Source organism: Pezoporus flaviventris, unplaced genomic scaffold, assembly GCF_033815535.1.
Source record: "Pezoporus flaviventris isolate CSIRO_AGI_PZ_B2104156 unplaced genomic scaffold, CSIRO_AGI_Pfla_v1 ptg000035l, whole genome shotgun sequence".
NCBI lineage: Eukaryota > Metazoa > Chordata > Aves > Psittaciformes > Psittacidae > Pezoporus > Pezoporus flaviventris.
The window spans coordinates 9,478,219-9,495,789 of NW_026892583.1; positions in this window are offsets into that span (position 1 = coordinate 9,478,219).

Genomic DNA, 17,571 nt, shown 5'->3' on the forward strand with positions numbered 1-17,571 from the left:
TCGTTAAATTTTGGCCTTGATAATAATATGTATGTACAGTATACGAGTATGTGTTATACTGTACATGATCATGTGTATATGCAGCCATGTATGCACATTTGCATACCTGTGCATTTTATTTATTAATCACATTATGAGAAACACATTATAGGAATCTAGAAATAGTCAAGTCGTGCAGGTGGCAATATTCATTGAATGTAAATGCTTTATTTGATTTTTCATGTAATAAAGAATTAATAATATTATAATCACTTGTATTTGAAAAGCAATACAGATAAGGTGTTACATGTATGTTATTGTTTAAAGTTTTAACTAAGCTTGTCAGAGTTTAATTTAGACTCCAGCTACACACAAAGACTATTTCAATTAATCTCTTCTGATCTAATATTCTTAGCTTTAAAGTCATACTGCATAAATATTTTATTCCCTATTTAATAAAACGTTTTCAGAATCAAAACTAAATGCACATATCTAAAATATGTACATGTAAAGAGCAGCTGACAAGACATGAGAAACTTTGAAGAATATTATAATTTGGAATTAATTAAGCTTTGGGGCAAATTTCAGAAATAAGATTTAAATGAGGGGAGCTGATTACACATTCCCACACAGGTCTGAAACAAAAGCCCAGGTTTGCTCCACCACTTATTTTAAGTGTGTTTATTTTTGTGCAGTCAATTCACATTCACACTGTTACAAAGCACTCCTGAGTATCTTACTGAATCAACAACTAAAGTGAAATTTAAAAGAAAAGACCAGTTCCAGATAGTATAATGGAAGATAAATGTTAATTGCTAGGGGATTTTTATTTAAGTCCCACATAAAGAGCCCTTTGGGAGAACCAGTGAGGCAGTCATCATGTAATTTAGCACTATGAGAAGCATTGTGTTTGAAATCAGCCAGCTAGGAGACAGCAACTGTAAAATTTAGAGGTGTCAGTTTGTCACACATCTTTTGAAGATTTGTTGCTATTGTTACTCCTATTGCTGTCATTATCATTGTGGTTAAAAGTATTATTTTTATTATTATTAATATTCTGTAATGGAATATATAGTAGTAATGGTAAAGGTAACGGTAATTGTAGCAGTAGCAGTAACCACAACAGGAATAGCAATAGAAATAGTAATAGTAATGACTCTATGATTCTATTATACCAATACTATAATAGTAATAGTAACAATAACAGTAACAGTAATGGTAATAGTAATAGTAATAATAATAATACGTGTGTGGTCTTATTTATTACAATAGTAGTAGCTGGAAAAAAAGTTGCACTGAGTCCAGGATGGGACCAAATGGACTGAAAACCTACAGGACTGGATGAGTAAAAAGCCGTAGTTCAGTTCACATGCAAACACTGAACTCTTTCAAATGACAATGGTAGTGAACCTGGCAATGTGGAGATAAACATGGTGGCCTGGAGAGGCATTCGTTGTCAAGAATGTTCACCTTGGCTCAGTTTAATAAAGCTCACACAGACTTCAGCTGGACTGAGCTGGGGCACACGAAGCTGGGCGCAGCTTTGCTCAAACCACAGCAGCTCTTGAGACTGGCCAAAAGTGAGGGGAGCAACAAGGACCACGATGCTGACCACCTCAATCAGCCCCATATCCCTGAACATGTACATCCCTGGAAATATAGAGTTTTTTACAGTGAGGAGGCTTCATTCCTGTTCTATAGGACTGCTTTTTCCTTCTAGGAGATGATGTCCAGATTTTTACCACTTTATGCAATTTTTTCACTCTGGACTGTAGGAGTGCGCATTGAATGGGCAATATAGTTTCATCTTGATTATCATTGGAAGTGTCAGATTTTTTTCTCATTTGCAATGTTTTAAGAGCACAGATGTCTAATATTAAATTGGGTTCATTAGAAAGCAAAAATATAAGGTTTTTTTCCTTTGGAAGCTGACACTAGTCATATTTGAATGAACTATAATGGACACATTTTTGGGTATGTGAGTAACTACTTCTTAGAACAAATGTTGTGGGCTGTGGTGGCCAGTAGGTGTAAATTATGAAACAATTTCTGATATAAAAATATTCTTGGTTCACCTCAGAATTATTAGGGTTCATGGGAAAACTGCCAGAGGGATGCTGGTCATCTCTCTTGTAGGAAATAGGCCTGCATGACAAGGACGGTTGCCCAGCTGTAAACCTATTAAATTAGAAAAAATACATGCGATAAGATGATATTCATCTTCTAAATTAATAACATGATATCAAATATCAAGAGCAATACATCTCAGTGTAATGGCATGTTGTTTGTCTTTCATTTAAACAAGCCATTAAAATAAACCTGAAGAGAAACAGCAGCTAGTTAATTAGGATAAGAGTCTCACATTGTACACAGATTAAGTAAACTACCCAGCTTGCTGGCACAGGCAATCAGAGCTGACTGCTGACCCTCATGACTCAGGTGCAGCCTTTCCTCCCAGTGAAATGAGATTCGTAATCCCCCTGCAGTCCTGATCTATAAAGTCCTCGAGTCAAATGCATCATTAATTTAAGAATAGTTTAAATGAATGTGTTGGTGTAATTAATTATTCATAATGTGGGCTAAAGTGAGTGGCAATGCGTGAGTCCATGTCAATAAACTGTTAAACTGGGTTAAGTAGGGAGCCAAAATCACTTAGGTTGTCAGGAGTCTTTCCTCAGATGCTCTCAAGCTGCCAGTGCTTACTAATTTTAGTGGCAAGGTAATCACAGCATCCTTTGGGAAGGACAAAGCAGTTAGTGCTCTACCTAGATTTTTTCCACTCATCAATATTGCAGCTATTCATGAATTTGGGGAGAGGAATGGGATCACCTTTTAAACAAAACATTTTAAAGTTAAGTATTTCCATCCATCCCAAAATGTGCAGAACAACATGTTTAGGACGTTTGTTTCAAAAGTTGTAATTTCTATAGATATCAGTGGTTGTACAAAGTGTATGTGGCTGGAAAAATGAATGCAAACTTAATTATAAATGATTTTGACTCTTTCCTAGAAAGTTCACTTCGTCTTACAGGAGTGAAGTTATACATCAAAATTACAGAATACACCAATCACCTTTTCTACCATATCTGTCATTTCAGCTATAATTTCACCACATAAAATCATAATCCACAATTTTTGAAACAGATACACAAATAAGTCTCCTGAACATCCTATGCACAATGCCTTCTATTCTCTGATTTTTGGTGTAATACACATTATTTTGCTAATAGTTTTCATTTCATTGTGCTGCTTTTATTGCTGGTTATGCTACAGCATTCTGCTGTGGAGGAAATAAAAGACTACTCAAAGGAGACAGATAATTAATATATTTACATTGTTTATGAAATTGGACAGAAAAGTCAATTTTAATGAACATTTTTGAAGCTTTTCTAGTGCACTCATGGGGTAAGAAAGTTAGAAACAGGAGCTGGCAGACATGAAATGACAGACACATATTTTCTCTAAATAATTATACAGATGCTAGATAAACCATCATCTTTAGTTAACGAATATTTTGCAATGTGTTTCTATATACTGGATATTCCAGTAGGGTTGGTTTATCTCTAGGAAACAAAAGGCGTGTGAGATTGAACAGCTTGCACAGTAAAATTCCTTATATACCATGAATGGAAAAAGCAAGTTTAACTAGACAACTATAAAATGAAAGTTGTGAGACAGTACTTTTAGAAACAGACATCTTTAGTGCTGTTTTAGTCTGGAACTTCCTGAAACATTTTGTTGCTGCCTTTTCTCTTTATCAGGATTGAAGCATTGCAAGAAACGCCCTGCTGGGAAATTCATTAAGCAGTAGTTTCAAAGTGGATTTCACTTGGATCTGTCTGTGTCTATTGCCTTTCCAGTTTTTGACTAAATGATGTGATTTTCTGTTTTTTATATGTCTTAAAATACTTTTGGCTTGGTTTGGGTTTTTTTTAACTAATTGTATTTCTACCAACTAACAACAGACTCAAGAGATTAGATCCCTGAATAAGAGAGGGATAATAGAAGTAGAGCAAAAGGCTTCTTATCACCCTAATCAGAAAAACTTTTATTTTGGGACTCTTTGAAGAGCCCGTGACAGCCCAAGTCACAGTTCCTGCTAGAAACATACAGTGTCTGTTAGGAACTGAGTGCCAGACACTCAGCTCAATCAAAACTATGGTAAAAGAATGGCTTTTTTTAATTTTGAAAATTATAGTTCTTGAAGTCGTTATGTCCTTCTTCCCAAATCTTTGCATCTCCTTGATTGCATGATACAGATATTCAAGGATTTGGCTGTTCTAACACTCCACAGAACAGCCCAGAAGGGGATCTTCCTTGTAACTGAAATTAGTGGCATTTAAACTATTCATTGGTGTCAGCATTAAAGAAATATGAACATGGTGAAACTGACCCCTAAAGAGTAAGATGGGTTTGCCCAGAGGTCTTATTGCTGGTGAGTGCCTTCCTTCTAGACATTCAGAAACAGAGACAGAAACACATGAGCTGAAGAAACTGCTCCCCAGGCTGGGGTACCTGCTGCTCTTTTACAGTAGACACTGACTTATCAGGCACCTGAAGAGCTGGAAATTTTGGCTGCTTTCCCTCATAAGCCCATGTCCGGCTGCTGTGGCTGCAAGCACAGTCACCCTAAGGAGTACAGGGACTGCTGGACTCATCCATCTTCCTGACATTTTCCTGCAAAGTTTTCTGCTAAATCAATGTTTTTAACAATGGGAGTCAGGAGACATGATAAATACAAAGACTAGATGGCATCCAATACTCATGGTCCTCAAATAAGCAGTGTATGAACTCTCCCATGGATTTGTACTCCAAAATATGGGCCATTCACATTGCAGTAACCACTACAGATGCATTGATGCATTAATCTGTGGTCTCAAGAAATGTCTGGACTTGGCAAGGCCAATAATAATTTCAGTTTGCTTTAGCTGTGGCAGCAATTGTCAAACTGTCACAGAATTATTGCCAAAATACATTTTAGGTTTAGTTTAAGTTCATGTAATTATGCAGTATAATGCACCCTGTTAATTAATAAATAGCAACATACAATTGTTCTCATCACCCTTTTTTATCTTCCCACAAAATCCAGCATAGTGACTAGGACAGGGTTAGCTGAAGTCAGAAGGAAGTCCCAGATTCTCAGTGTTCAGCTCCTGAAGCACCCCCAGCTGCAGTTGCCTTAAAACACAAGGCTAACAAAGTCCCACTAACTTTTCGTCTGTTTTCAGCTGTTATTTTCTAATGCAGGAAATTGACTTTCAACCTCAAGAGGTTATTATGTTAATCTTCAGACCAGAGAGTCCTAAAAAGTTATTGGGAGAATAATTTGGGTTTTAGCATAAAAAAATGAGAAAGTTCAGAGGCAACAAGAAAGGAATTAAAACAACTTAGCTAACACCCATTCACACACACACAAAACCTCCTAAAAATAAGAATACCGAAATCAGGGTACACCAGAGCTCATACATTGACAGGGAATGATTCCACGGCCCTAATCCAGCATCTATTATCTCTACAAACATGTTGCAATAAATTCCCTGTGCTCTGGACGAAACTGTGATTTGAATAATACCACTATTAATTGATTCCACAAATTAACTGCTAATCCAAGAGTCCTGATTATGATTAGTCTGCTAATCAATTTATTTGATAGAAAGCTTTTTAAATTTTCCAAATTACAGTTCAGCTCTTCTCTCTCCCTTTTTCACTTGTTTCATCTAATTAACTGTTTCTCCTAGCAGTGAAAAGCAAGATTTTCCTTTCTTAATTGCCTCTTGACCCTTTCTCACTCTCCAACGTGGTTGCCTTTAGAAGATCTTCATCATGAGAAAATTAAAATGCTATCAACAAATTTAAAGTATTGTTTGGCCCAGAGAAAACTTCCCAGCATGTTTGTAAATCCTTTGGAGTTATATTTACACAGCTTTGCTGGGGAAAGTCTGACTCCCCAGTATACTGAATTGCCCTTCAGTTAATACATGCAGATGAACAACCTCCCTGGTGACTCTGCAAAAACTGGTTCTGCGATTACTGATTGCAACACCAGCAATGAGAAGTAGTGCATGAGTGAGCAGATGTCCCTAGCTAGCCAGGGAGTCACTGGGAAGATGTCTCAGGGGGTTGCAAGCCTGACCTCAGGCATGGGCTCTGTGTGCTGGAGAGCTGTAGCAACAAGGAGGGGTGCTTCAGGAAAGCATACAGAAAGATAGAAAAACAAAGCACAGTGCATAGCTGTCACATCCATGTCTGATGACTGATGGTTGCTCTCAGCTTCAGCATTCACCATCTTTCCAGGGAGCACTAAGGCTTTCCTTGCTGTTCTTCAAGGTGAGATTTCTGAAGCAACACATTCTGAAAAGTTAGGAACAATTGTCCTCTTACAGAGACTGTCCTTATTATAACCTTCTCTCCACTTGTGGTTTAAACCTAGCTGGCAGCTAAGTACCACACAGCCACACACTCACTCTACCCCTTACCTATCCCAGGTGGGATGGGGAGGAGAATCAGAAGAATGTAAAACCTGTGGGTTGAGATAAGAATTGTTAATAATAATACGGAACAACAAAAAAGAGGAAATGAAAATTCAAAAAACACAAGTGATACATGATAGAATTGATCAGCACCTGATGACAGATACTCAGCCTAACCCAAGCAGTGATCAGTCATTTCTGCATGACTCCCCCCAGTTTACGTACTGGGAATGACATGCTGTGGTATGGAATATCTCTTTGGCTAGTTTGGGTCTGGTGTCCAGTCTCTGCTTCCTCCCAGCTTCTGGTGCCCCTCCTCACTGGCAAAGACTGGAAAGTCCTTGATTGGGGTAAGTGCTACTGGGCAACAACTAAAACACTGGTGTGTTATCATCATTACTCTTAGACTGAAGTCAAAACACAGAACTGTGCCAGCTACTAAGAAGAATATTAATTCTATTCCAGATGAAACCAGGACACTGGTCTATAGTTAAGGGTTAGCTGTGAATCATAAAGTCAAAGAAACAAAAGAAAAAGAAAAGCAAACCTCTTCCAGGGCTGCTAATGCTTGGAATGAAAGGTCAGGGCTGGATCACTCTCTTTTTCCTTCCTCTCATGAAGCATCCAGGCTGAAAAGCTAAATGTCCGGATAGATAGGTGAGGCTTGTGTATACTAGATTCTCAGTCACTTCTTTGTGTATATATAACCTGGTTTTATACCCATGAAGAGCAGCATGAACTCTTACTCTTTTGCCATCAGACCCCAGACAGTACATACAAGTATGTCTGACCTTTCCTGCCATCACGTCTGGCTCAGGAGTGAGACTATGGCCACTCTTGCTTCAGCATTTCCTCCTACTCACAACATCTACAGGCTACAGGTCCAGTCTCTTAGTGCTGTGTCTTTACCCATCACTGTACCATGAATTTGCACCACCTGCATAAAAAGCACTAAGCTAACGGAATATATATTCAAATGTCCCTTCCCATTACTTATTAAAACACTCCTATTCTGAACAGAACCCAGAAGGCTATTGCTCAGGTGTTTGGAGCCCACACCCTCACCAAGGGATACTTTGTCTGTGAATATAGAGTAATAGAATTATTTAGGTTGGAAACAATCCTTAAGATCATCGCGTCCAAGTGTTTAACTAACACTTCCAAGTCCACCACTAAAACATGTCTCTGAGTGTGACACCTACACATCTATTAAATCCCTCCAGGGATGGTGACTCAACCCTGAGCATCTTGCTATTATCACTTGTTACTGAAATATCCCTCAACCTCCTGTCCTGGGTTCAGCAGTAGCAGTCATTTTTCTCCTTCTTAGTAGATGGTGCAGTGCAGTGTTTTGACTTTTGGCCTGGGAGCAACGCTGAGAACACCGATGTTTTTAGCTGTTGCTCAGTTATGTTTACTCTGACCAAGGACTTTCTGAGCCTCATGCTCTGCCAGGGAGGAGGAGAAGCTGGGAGGAAGCAGAGACAGGACACCTGACCCAAACTAGCCAAAGAGGTATTCCGTACCACAGCACGTCATGCCCAGTATATAAACTGGGGCCAGTTACCTGGAAGGGCTAGATCACTGGTTGGGCCAGGCTGGGTATCCGTCGGCAGGTCGTGAGCGGTTGTATTCTCTTCCCTTGTTATTTCTTTTATCATTATTATTATTGGTGGTGACAGTAGTGATTTGTGTTATACCTTAGTTACTGGACTGTTCTTATCTCAACCTGTGGGAGTTACATTCTTTGGATTCTCCTTCCCACCCTTCTGGGAGTGGGGGGAGGAAAAGGGGGAAGTGAGCTGGCAGCTGCATGGTTGTGGGTTGCTGGCTTGGCTTAAACCGTGACAGCTCTTTTTGGCACCCAACATGGGGCATGAAGGGTTGAGATAATGACAGATCTGACCAGAGTGTGTCAAATCGTATTTGTGATAAGCATTCATTGTTTCGGATTAATAGTCACTCGTCACAATGCTGATTTATTGGCTCTCAAAGTTGTTGCTCTTGATCTCGGAGTTTCAGCATGCTGTACCTTACTTACAGCCAGTATCTGCTGTGTTAGTGTTTATCTGGTGGGGGCCTTGGGCTAAGGTTCTTGTTTCACTGTCCTTTATGGTAATACAATAGAATCATTGATCATGAAACTGATCTGGCTTGCATTCCCAGTGTGGTCACCACCTCTGTATTTTGGGAGGTGTATAATAGAAGCGCTTAGCAATTACACATCCTTTTTCCCCTCCTCGGGTGATCAGTCTCTGAAGGATGCATTCCCTTACCTTCCCAGCCCTGCCCCCCCCCCCCCCCCCCCCAGACAGCTTACAGCATCATTTGAGAGTTCTGTAGGTTTTGAATAGCCTTTGGGTGCCCTTGAGACCTGCCTGCTTATTGTGATGGGGATCACCATGTTGGCACACATACAGAGTGTGTTTTACCCACGACCATTTTGTCTGATCTCAAAAATTAAGCAGAGTCGGGTTTGGGCCTTGTCTAGGGTTAGAAAACAATATAGGAGGACCAAGAGATTTTCCCCAAGGCTGGACAGTCATGAGTGGCAGGGTGTGTGGGATAGTATGGGCAAGTATCTAGGTCAGTGGGCCCCTCCTGTGCTTTGGAACTCACCACTGAACAAGTGCAAAATCCACAAAAATTAGTAAAATACTTAAATGAGGTGTGTGGTCATTCTGGCCATACCAGAGATGGACAAATCATGGCAACATGCTGGGGTCTGGCCTATGTTTACAGAGCCCTGTTCAACACTATCCAGCACCTTTAAAGTGAAAAAAATGTCTCTGGATCTGATGGCAAAGCAACAGACAACATAGCTACTCCAACTCCAAATACAGCAGCTATACCGACCCTAGTGACAAGTACAGCGGCTACCCAAACCCCAACAACAGATACTGCAGCCACTGCAACCACAGTGATAATCACTGCATCTAAACCAGAGAACCAATTTGTGCCAATATCAGTTGCCCCTGTACGCAAGGGGAAAAGCAAAAAAGAGGCAAGAAAGATGAAGCAAGATGAAGAAACAACGAATTCACCACCCAGGACAGCATCAGAAGAAGAAGAAGAGGTGATGTCTCAACCCCAGACCTCAACCGAGCTACAGAATATGCGAAAAGATTTTACCCATCAATCAGGTGAGCACATCATCACCTGGTTGCTCTGATGCTGGGACAATGCAGCCGATGGTCACAAAATAGAAGGTAGGGAAGCCAAGCAGCTGGGATCACTTGCTAGGGAAGGGGGAACTGACAAAGCAATTGCAAGAGAGAAAAAGTCCCTCAGCCTTTGGAGGCAGCTCTTGGCAGCTGTGAAAGAAAGGTTTCCATACAAGGACAATGTTGAGTCGTTCAGCCAAGTGGCCTACTCTAGAGAAAGGCATCCAGTATCTGAGGGAATCGGCCATTGTAGAGATGATCTATCGCAAGCCAGATACCAGGAAAGGATCCATAGATCCAGATGAAGTCAAATGTACATGACCCATATGGCAGAAATTTACATGGAATGCACTGTCATCATATGCCCACTCCCTGGCAGCAATAACCTGGAATGATGTAGCACCACCAACAGTGAATGAAATGATTCATCAACTCTGAGAGTCTGGAGATAATCTCACCACTTCCATCATTTCAGCTGTGGAAAAACTGTCCCAGGACCTCAGACAATTGAGAGATGATCAATCTATCCAGCTCCCCATGTGTTCAAAGCCACGTCTCAGGTATTAACAAAAGGCATCCTACCACTCGAGAGAGAAGATATGAGATATAGGAGGTATATGCCATGGGCCACCCTATGGTTTTACCTGCAGGATCATGGAGAAGACATGAGGAAGCAGGATGGAAAACCTACCTCATCTCTGGAGGAATGGATGCATGAATTGAAGAGGAGAACAAAGGTCAAGGATGGTCATCCCACGAAAGCTGCAGCTTCGGTCTCTGGTGAGCAGGTTCCAAATGGAGTGGAAGAGCTGGTTTTACTCCTGCTCCTGTGATAAAGACTAATCCCTGTCAACAAGGCATAAGTGACCAATGTTGTGATGACTATCAGAGGGGCCCTGCCTCCAGCCAGGTGGAGGTAAGGGATGATTGGATTTACTGGACTGTGTGGATCAGTTGGCCTGGCACATCAGTCCCACAGAAGTATAAGGCTCTAGTAGATACCGGTGTACAGTGTACCCTGATGCCATCAAGCTGTCAAGGGGTGGAACCCATTTATCCTTCTGGAATGACAGAAGGATCCCAAAAGTTGACGGTACTGGAGGCTGAAATCAGCCTGACTGGGAGGGAGTGGCAAAAGCACCCCATTGTGACCAGTCCAGAGGCTTCATGCATCCTTGGCAAAGACTACCTGAGGAGAGGGTACATCAAAGACTCAAAAAGGTACTGATGGGCTTTTGGTATTGCTGCTTTGGAGACTGAGGAAATTGAGCAGCTGTCCACCTTGCCTGGTCTCTCAGAAGATCCTTCTGCTGTGGGGTTGCTGAAAGTCGAAGAACAACAAGTGCCAATTGCGACCACAACAGCGCACCAGAGGCAATATCACACCAACCGAGACTCCCTGATTCCCATCCACCAGCTGATCCGTAGACTGGAGAGTCAGGGAGGGATCAGCAGGACCCGCTCGCCCTTTAATAGCCCCATATGGCCAGTGCGAAAGTCTAACGGAGAGTGGAGACTAACGGTAGACTATCGTGGCCTGAATGAGTCATCGAATCATAGAATAGTTAGGGTTGGAAAGGCCCTTAAGATCATTAAGTTCCAACACCACTGCCATGGGCAGGGACACCTCACACTAAACCATGTCACTCAAGGCTTCGCCCAGCCTGGTCTTGAACACTGCCAGGGATGGAGCATTCACAACCTCCCTGGGCAACCCATTACAGTGCCTCACTACCCTCACAGGAAAGAATTTCCTCCTTATATCTTCCCCTGTTTAAGTTTTAACCCGTTACCCCTTGTCCTCTCACTACAGTCCCTAATGAAGAGTCCATCCCCAGCATCCCTATCGGCCCCCTTCAGATACTGGAAGGCTGCTATGAGGTCTCCACGCAGCCTTCTCTTCTCCACGTTGAACAGACCCAACTTCCTCAGCCTGTCTTCATACAGGAGGTGCTCCAGTCCCCTGATCATCCTCGTGGCCCTTCTCTGGACTTGTTCCAACAGTTCCATGTCCTTTTTATGTTGAGGACACCAGAACTGAACACAATACTCCAGGTGAGGTCTCACAAGAGCAGAGGGGCAGGATCACCTCCTTTGACCTGCTGGTCACGCCCCTTTTGATGCAGCCCAGGATAAGATTGGCTTTCTGGGCTGCAAGCGCCCACTGCCTGCTCATGTTCATTTTCTCATTGAGGACACAACATAAAAATCCTGGGCTGCATCAAAAGGAGGTCATGCCCAGTATATAAACTGGGGGCAGTTACCTGGAAGGGCAAGATCACTGCTTGAGTCAGGCTGGGTATTGGTCGACAGGTGGTGAGTGGTTGTATTCTCTTCCCTTGTTATTTCCTTTATCATTATTATTATTGGTGGCAGCATCAGTGGTTTGCATTATACCTTAGTTACTGAACTGTTCTTATCTCAACCTGTGGGAGTTACATTCTTTGGATTCTCCTCCCCATCCCTTCAGGAGCAGGGGGGAAGAAAGGGGGGGAGTGAGAGAGCAGCTGCATGGTTGTGGGTTGCTGGCTTCTCTTAAACCACGACACCTCCATGCACTTTAACTGTGTGACTAGGTTATTTATCCTCCCTCCCCTTCATACCCTTTCGCTAGAGACTGGAAGACTTTCACTCAGGCTCCCTTGAACACCAACTTCTTTGGGAACCTTCCCAGCTCTGCCCAGCCCTCCTCTGCTCTGTGCCTCAACAAAGGATACTTAGTCAGAAATCCCTCCTTGATGTTTGCATCTTGTGCTTTCACTCCTGCAGACGGCCCTGCTTTGTCTGGGTCTCAGCTGATCTGAAGAGGGAGTCCTCAAGCATGAAGCACCGCTGTGTAATTACTCCACGGAGTGACGCTGCAGCTGGAATATAAGATCTTTGCCTCAAGAAGAGTTGTTCTTATGCACAGCAGCTATCCAACAGGGCTGCAATCTTTTGGTGTTAGTTTGATGTAAGTAAGCAGTGACAATCATTGTGATTAAAATGATCATGGATTTTTTTCCAAAGGTACTAAGCACTCTCTCCCTTTTCTTTACAGTGGATTTTTACTAGGTGGGCAATTGAAAACCCATTTTTTATATATAAATACACATTTTAAATAGCAGGTTTTTAACAGCTGAGTGATGCCAAGTTTATACCCATGGATTCCCTTCATGAAAAGACAAGAAAGTCGTGAAGATTTCCCCAGGAACAGAAAATACACATGCACTCACAACTGATGATGAGCACAGTGTTCAACTACTCCAATAGCAATTACAGCTGAATAGAAGTTGAATCATCTATAGCTATAAAACTCATACACTGCAGCAATGTGCCAGAAGGATTTTTTCATGTAACACACAAGCTAGTGAACCATGATGTACAGGTGAGCAAACTGTGGGCCACGCTGCATTTGTGCTTGCCAATCTGAGTCACATGTGCCGTATGTGACTTTCTCCTTGGAGCCTTGTCTTTCTGTTTCTCTGTCCAGGATTTTGCTTGTTTCTTTTAAAAGAAAAATGACAAAAATAAGATTAAGGTTCACCTTGTTTTCTTTTCTTCACCTACTGCTTTTCAAACATTTCTCATTCTTTTGTATGCTTTCCCTTAGCCTCTCCTTACCCATAGAATCATAGAATAGTTAGGGTTAGAAAGCACCTTAAGGTCATCAAGTTCCAACCCCCCTGCCATGGGCAGGGACACCTCACATTAAACCATGTCACCCAAGACTCTATCCAGCCTGGCTTTTGGAAGCTTCAGGGATGGAGCATTCACAACTTCCCTGGGCAACCCATTCCAGTGCCTCACCACCCTCACAGGAAAGAACTTCCTTATATCCGATCTAAATTCCCCTGTTTAAGTTTTAACCCATTACCCCTGTCCTACCACTAGAGTCCCTAATGAAGAGTCCCTCCCCAGCATTCTTATAGGCCCCCTTCAGATACTGGAAGGCTGCTATGAGGTCTCCACGCAGCCTTCTCCTCTCCATGCTGAACAGCCCCAACTTTCTCAGCCTGTCTTCATAGGGGAGGTGCTCCAGTCCCCTGATCATCCTCGTGGCCCTCTTCTGGACTTGTTCCAACAGTTCCATGTCCTTTTTATGTTGAGTACACCAGAATTTTACACAATACTCCAGGTGAGTTCTCCCGAGAGCAGAGTAGAGGGGCAGGATCACCCCTGATATTAAAAAATATCCGGAAGGAGAAGGTATTGGTCTAATACATTAAATACATTTGTTTAGAGCACAAACAACTAATGTGTCATTTAAAATTTGCCTACATGTGCAAAGACATTTTGAAATTCTAGATGAGAACCACAGATTTCTATTCCTTTCAGGCAACCTTCCACTCACCTAATCATTTTCACCACTCCTTAGTTTCAGTTTACAGCCAATTACTAGAGTTGCTGCAAAAGGTACTCACCTTATGTAATGTTCCAGCAGCATACCAGGTTTCCCATTAATGTTAGGATTGTAAAGCCACTCATTGATTTAGCTTCATTACAAACAAAATGACTAGGTATTTTTCATTCAGAGATTTCTAATGAAAAATGGCTTCCCTATTCATTACATTGTCAAATCCTAATGGACCTGTATTTACAGGAATCCCACATAAAAACAGCCTAGTCTCTGTCTGGTGTGCTTGCAGGTAAACAGTTCAGAGGATGCCACAACAGTACACTCAGCTCCCCATGAGCTTGCTTGGATGCTGCACCAAGAGTACATTAAAAGTGAAGCCTGCCAAGGCAAATATACCCTGTTTTATCCTTCTCAAATAGCATGCTCTGGACCCTGCAACCAGTGGGATTAGATCATAAATGATCTGCTGTAATCGTACTTCTTGTGCTCTAAATTATCTGAAAAAAACAAAATTGGTCTTTCCGATTATATTCATTTTTACATATATAGGTCTTTCCTATTGTATTCAGGCTCAGAGTAATTAGCAGAAATCTCAGGAGCTTGTCTATCATGCTGTTACATCAGTATATGATGGTAAAGACATATTTCAAACACAAGCTTTAAATAAAAGTAGCTGAAACATTAGTAACCTATCATGTTAGCAAATTATTTACCAAACACCAAGGGCTGTGAGGTCCAAACATTTCCATGTTTGGACACCATCCCTCTCAATAAAGGACCACAGGGTGAGAGACTGTCCTAACGGGATGGCTGCTATTGGTGTCATCAATTGAAGGTATTATATTTCACCACCCAGCCTAAAAAAGAATGGGGGGTGGGAATTAGACTCAATTTCTCTTCATCATTACTCGGCAAAACTTTATTTCATTAAAAATAAAAACCTCCACAAACAAGATATAAACTGAACCAAAAAAAACCCTAACAAAAATCCAAGCTCACTTTCTTCTGTTGCTGTCTCTTAGACAAAGTACTGTTCACCCAATGTTAATAACAGCCTGGGATGAAATTTGGTCTTGGTTCAGGCATGATCACTTGGAGGAAGTGCACAGAGTAATGGTTTTAATCTTTCAGGCATTTTGAAACTGTAAACCCAGTATCAGCTGCTGCGCTACCTGAAGCAGAAAGCAATTTGATTTTCAATTTCTAGCCTTTGTAGCATGTTGACTAAAGGACTCTTTCCTGGGAGGAAACCCGCGCATGTACATACAGGCCCAGACTTTTGTGAAGATCAGCAGTATTTCTGCTGAAGTCATTGGAACCAGGCAGGGGCATTGGAGCACCAGCAGTGCCGGTGTTAACAAGGAAAATCCAGCAAAGCCTAAGGAAATAATCTAAGTCCTTCACATTTCCAAAGGATGTTAATTGTCTGAGAGACTTTAAAAGCAATATCATATGGAGAATATGATAATTATTTTTCCTTCTCTTCTTACTTTTTCTGCAGGTCAATCCGTCCCTAAAGAGAAGAGGCAGACTCTCCTCTGTCCTGGACATCCCTTTGGTGTCTCTCCACAGCTCCGTTACAACAGCAAATACCCTCCTGAAGTATGGATTGCTCAGGATCTGTTATATTTTTCCTGACAATTTTGGAAATATTGCATTTTTTAAAAAAATAGCAAAACATTTCAGGGAAGTGTGATTCCATAAATAAAAAACATTAATTTTGAAAGAAGCCTCTTTCACTTGCTTTGACCTTAGCCTTGCTGCAGCTCCTCTCAGCATAATTTCCAAACGTGGGTGGTTGTTGGTACCCAACTGTTTATGACTGTTTTGCACACATCCTTAGCATGGAATTAAATCACTTCTTACTCTGATTTCTTTCTTCCTCACCTTTCCAGGCCTCTGTATTGCCCAGCAGCTATTTTTCCCTTCTCAATTAACCTTATGTTGTTTCTTTCCTTGGGCAAAAATACCTTATACTGCAAAATAAATGTCCCTTCTGATACTGTTTCCTCTTCTAATAATTACTTCATTAAACTTTCTTTTTTTTCCTTTTCATTTTTGTGGAATGGCTGAAACATCCAAAGCAGTATAGCTTTATTAATTAAACGTGGCCTTAAAGAAAACCTATAAAATTCTAGTAATATTTTTATGTGAAGAATTTAATTCTTATTGATTTTCAAGTAGGTTATGTCAGTAAGCAAAAGTAAGTTGCATGTTTTTTAATAAGGACTTTAGTTTCTTGCCATGATGGTGGTCCAAGAATAGAAAAGATTCTACAGGAGAGGTTTTGCTGACATCTGGGGAAAAAGACAAAGGTGCAAAAAATGTAAAATAACAACAGACTTATGAGTAAGACAAAGTGAGAGAAAGAAATGAAATCAATAATGATGCTGCCCAGAAATATAGGTGGGAGCCTAAATCATTATTTTTACACACAGGTATTTAAAAGTAGGATTAAGATAAAACATTGGGTTTTTATTTGACTTTAATGTAAGTCCCAAATGTAGCAACAAAAATTAATCAAAAAGTAGCCTGTTGTGAAATTAAACAAAGCATTTTAAAATTTAGGGACTGATGCCATAGTACACTTTTAAGACTCTAACACTTTATATTTCAGGCATATGGCCTTTTATGTGCTGTAATAATTTTACTTCCATCAACACTAATATATCTACACAAGGAGAAAAGCAGCAGAGTAAGATATATTTAATGATACGTATTAAGAGAAGTACACCAAGTGTTATTAGCTGAGTATTTAGGGCTTGAATCATTATTCTATGTGCTATATATAAATACTTATTCATGGGGACAGAGGTGATGTATATGCATTTATGAAAAGATGTGGATGTTAACTTCACAGAGACACAACAATTCACACCAGCTGTGAATCAGCTTGTGGTAATATAGGACAGTAATAAACATGTGAAATATGCTAACACTTTTCCCTAGAGTAAGCATTTAGGGGACAGCAGCATCAGGCAGTGTAAATCCACGAAGCTGTACTGACAGCAGGGAACCTAGCTAAACTGATATTTGAAGCATTTTATTCAAGCTTTTGAAACAAATTTCCAGGTCTGGGAAGGTGGGGGGGGGAGGGGGTTGGGGGGGGGGGGGGGGTGGCACATGTCTGGGCTCTCCAAGCTGGGAATCTTGCTTTGAAAAAAAGTAACCTTTCTTAATGCATACTAGCACAGTTGCTAAGCCCATCATAGTGTTATTTAACTACTCATTGATTTATATGCCAGTATACACACACATATATACACATATATATGCACACATATACATACATCTATTTATTTACATATGTATTCATATATATTTCTTTACACCTGCTGATGAGTGTCTTAGCTTGTTGAAGAGCTTCCATTTAGCTTCATCTGTTGAGAGCTTCCCACGTGGCTTGTAGGATCTGGGCTCGTGTTTTTGCAGCTGGGGAAACATAGCCTTCTTTGTGGCTATAGGTGAATGCTAAGAGAACCACATTTCACTTTTAATTCATACATGCTATCATAAGGCACACACTGGGAAAGCATTTACTATGAAAGCTGATGAGTGATTAGTTATACATGAATGTTTTTATACTTCTGAAGAGATGTTAGAGTGGCTGCAACTGCAT